The following is a 4,456-nucleotide window of genomic DNA, read 5'->3' as shown; positions in this document are numbered from 1 at the left end:
TGCAGATGGTGACTGCAGCCATGAAATTAAAAGATGCTTACTCCTTGGAAGGAAAGTTATGACCAACCTAGATAGCATATTCAAAAGCAGAGACATTACTTTGCCAACAAAGGTCCGTCTAGTCAAGGCTATGGTTTTTCCTGTGGTCATGTATGGATGTTAGAGTGGGACTGTGAAGAAGGCTGAGCACCGAAGAATTGATGCTTTTGAACTGTGGATTGGAGAAGACTCTTGAGAGTCCCCTGGACTGCAAGGAGATCCAACTAGTCCATTCTGAAGGAGATCAGCCCTGGGATTTCTTTGGAAGGAATGATGCTAAAGCTGAAACTCCAGTACTTTGGCCACCTCATGCAAAGAGTTGACTAATTGCAAAGGACTCTGATGCTGGAGGGATTGGGGGCAGGTGAGATGGGGACGACAGAGGATGAGATGGCTGGATGGCATCACTGACTCGATGGACGTGAGTGTGAGTGAACTCCGGGAGTTGGTATGGACAGGGAGGCCTGGTGTGCTGCGATTCATGGGGTCGCAAAGAATAGAACATGCCTGAGCGACTGAACTGAACTGATTGAAGGGAACATTGGGGTGCATGCATCTTTTGAATTATGGTTTTCTCTTGATATATGTCTAAGAGTGGGAATCTGGATCATGTGGTAGCTCTATTTTTAGTTTTTTAAAGAAATCTCCTTGTTGTTCTCCATAATGGTTGAGAATCATGAATTCTTAAACTGTATGCTTAATACAGGAAGCTTGTCCTGCAAAATTAAACTGTAATGTTGATGAAGGGGATATCTGTTTCTCATTTTTTAAATGATTTAATCAATATTAAGATCTTAATCTTGCATCAGAAAACATGAGGGTCATTTGGTTTTTATGATGCAACTTATGAACATTTTGCCTCAATTGTTGAGAAGTCAATTTGCTTCACGAAAGAGCTTTACGAACTTCTAATGACTATTCCTCCCATCTTGGAAAGTGTGATCTTATTAAATTATTTGGAGCCAGCAGTCCATGTATTATGGGAGACTTAAATAGGAGAGAAAGATGGAGGAATTAACAATTTCTTCCACCTTAAAGTTTTGAGTATCACCTCTGTTCTCCAAATTTCCAGGAAGAATAAGGAATAATGATAATAATAATAATGTGATAAGATAAATATGTATTCAGTTCTCCAGGCCTTGTGCCAAGAACTTTACAAGCATTACTGTATTTAATCCTTACAACAACCTTTAAATTACAATTATTATCTCCATTTTATAGATGAGAAAAGCAGTTTCAGTAAGTAAGCGACTTATTTAAGACCACACAGCTGTAAATGGTGGGACCAAATTTATTGCATGCATGCATGCTCAGTCGCTTCAACTGTAGCCCTCCAGGCTTCTCTGTCCAGGCAAGAATACTGGAGTGGGTTGCTTGCCCTTCTCCAGGGGATATTCCTGATCCAGGGATCAAACCTGTGTCTTCTGCATTTCCTGCATTGCAGGCAAATTCTTTACCACCGAGCCACTGCGGAAGCCCACCAAATTGAGTCCTAGGTCTAATTCCAGAAACCACATTCTTGGCCCCCAAGGGAGCTTCCTCCCTACACGAGGAATAGCATGCCATTCTTTGTGGGAGGGAAATTCCTCCATTAACGTGAAAATCTACTAGTTTGCTGATGGGGAAAACCACCTGAACCAAGCAGCTCCAATCTATCACCTCTGAGACACTGTCTCCTGGAGTGACCATGTCACCGCGTACTGCTCTGGGTTGGGGGAGCTCTGTCTTCTCTGGAAAGTTCCACTACTGAGATAGGATGATGTGAAAAGACTCAGTTACTGTAATGAGTACTAGGGGAGAACGTGAGAAAAGCAAACCAAGAAAACATGCAGGGCATAGATACCATCCAGCTGGCAGCTTTGTGATCCTGAAGCTCATTTTCTCTCTGGGCTTGTGGGTCTGGCCCAATTCCACATGCTGCAAGGTGCTCTCAAAGGACTGGGCATATTTGGCCCATGTTATCAGGGAAACAGTTTCGGGCTTCAGCTGGCAGCAAGATGGGAGCTGGGGCCCTGATTCCCTTGCTAGCCCGAGGCCAGTCCTTCCTTACTTGTTTTCACTGCTTGGTGTAAGAGAGTTTGCTGCCTACCAGGTGCCTCCCACCAAGTTGATTTTCCAGTCTTAGTAGCCTCCTCTTTGGCCAAGAGTTGGCAAGTCTCTGGTGATCAGCATGACAATGTGCTGGCCCTGCATGTCCAGGTATTTGCTCTGAGACTGAAGGCCAGTGGAGAAACAACATCTCCCAAACTCAATAGCACAAGCGGAAATGGCAGGGATGGATTGCTCCACCACCCTGCTCTGCTATTCATCATCCAAGGCGAGGAGGTTGTAGGAGGAAGCTCATGGCAGCTTCTTTGTTTGACAAGTGAAATTGATCTGTAGAAGGCTGAAGGCAACACTCAGCCACTTGCCATGACCCAAGCAGACCCCAGTGCCCCCAGTACCCCTGAGTGGGCCCTGCTGGCTCACACCTCCTGACCCCCTATGCCACTCATTTGCACGGGGCCCACACTTGCGAAGTGTGGAGAAGAAATGGAGCTAGAGAGAAAGGAAGTAATGGGACTGGAGTTTCTAGCAGTCTGTGTGCCATTCCAAGAAAAAATCTGCCTCCTCTAAGTCATCAGTGATCTTCCCTATTCCTGTTGCTGATATCTCTCCCTACCCTGAACCTACCCTCAGAGAGAAAAAATTCACGTGCAAAGTGAAACCTGTTTCTCAGGGCAATTGTTCCAATAAATATCTACTAACATATTTATTTTTGGTTCAGAGTTGGCCTTTAGAAACTCTCATAGTGGTGATTTTTATTTAAGGAGAGGATGTTGCTAAATTTATGTAATGCTAACATTTCTCTCAGGAAGGCTCTCAAGACTTTGGAATTACATTTCCTTCCACCCAGTTTCTTTACTGCTTTTAGGCTGCCAACACTGTCTATGGTCAAAAGTCCCATTTTGTAGAGACTGAGGCTCAGAAAGAATAAAGTGCTTTACACAGTGGTGTCTGCTGCTTATTATCAAATGTGGCCTTTTATCTTTGTTTCTTTTTCTTCAATATACTTTTTTTTTTTTGACTTATGAATTTAGCCATGTATTAGTAGACTTGAAGAAGTAGAGACAGTTCAGAAACTCATCGGAAAGTATACTTAGGAGGTAGGAGCAAGGATGTGAGATCAGGAAGGTTGTTTGGAGAGAATCATATTTCCCAGATCATGACTGGTAGTTTTTTCTTTTTCTTACATCTCAAGAGAGTCTTAAGTAGTTCCAGGTTTTTCTCACATTTGATTTTTGGTTGTGATAATGGCCCAGGTGGCTGAGTATCAGAAAGAACTTGTTTCAGTCACTTGTCTATACTTGTTCAAGGAAGATGAAAGATGTCTAGAGTGGGTTTGGTCCCAGCGTACATTCTAGAACCAACACACAGCCTGGAGCAGTCATGTCTGCAAAGCTAAAGACCTGTGTATAAAGAAGCAATGCTGGTGTTTTGGTCCCCTGATTTTTGGGGTGCTTTATTATCTGCATCGTTACAACAGTAGCTGACAAATCCTTTTTCTCTCCCCCTCCCTCTTTCTCTTGTGAAACAATGTAATTCATCCACCTCTTGCTCTGCCTGCATTCCTCTGGCTCACTTGGGACACCATAAAGTGTCTAACATCTCTTTTTATCTTTAGGACCCTTGTCTTGAAGCTGGGAAACAACACAAGGTCTTTGAGGATGTAAAATATTATGAGCTTGAGGACATAGGAAACTGAATGTTGTCTGTGTAATCTCAGTTGTCAAGCTATAAAGCTAAAATGTTTGCCCTGCGCTCTCAGAATCATTCCTTCCACTGTTGTTTCATGTTCTTTGGAAAATCAGAAAGAATCACTGGTACTTCTCAAAACAATGATATAATAAATAGGCAGCTTACTGAGGTGTTTGATGTAATGCTGCCTTTATTCCCCTCCAGAGGGCTAAACACTCCAGACATGGCAAGATCCATTTAACCACATCTTGCTGAAAAGAATCTTAGATACATACCTGTTTTTGTCTTTGAGTAGTCATTGAAATATGTGGCATTATAGTTTTCAGAGTTTCTCTACCAGTAAGGATGTAAAGTATGTGTCAATGGTCATCTGGCCTTGTTCATACATCACTACTAGAAAGCTGAGCACATAAGAATTGATGTATTTGAGCTGTGGTGTTGGAGAAGTCTCTTGAGAGTCCCTTGGACTGCAAGGAGATCCAACCAGTCCATCCTAAAGATCAGTCCTGGGTGTTCATTGGAGGGACTGATGTTGAAGCTGAAACTCCAATATGTTGGGCACCTGATGTGAAGAGCTGACTCATTTAAAAGACCCTGATGCTGGGAAAGATTGAGGGCAGGAGGAGAAGGGGACGACAGAGGATGAGATGGTTGGATGGCATCACTGACTCAATGGACA

This window comes from Bison bison, unplaced genomic scaffold (assembly GCF_000754665.1).
Source record: "Bison bison bison isolate TAMUID 2011002044 unplaced genomic scaffold, Bison_UMD1.0 scf7180017864384, whole genome shotgun sequence".
Taxonomy (NCBI): Eukaryota; Metazoa; Chordata; class Mammalia; order Artiodactyla; family Bovidae; genus Bison; species Bison bison.
This window is presented reverse-complemented; position numbering follows the sequence as displayed.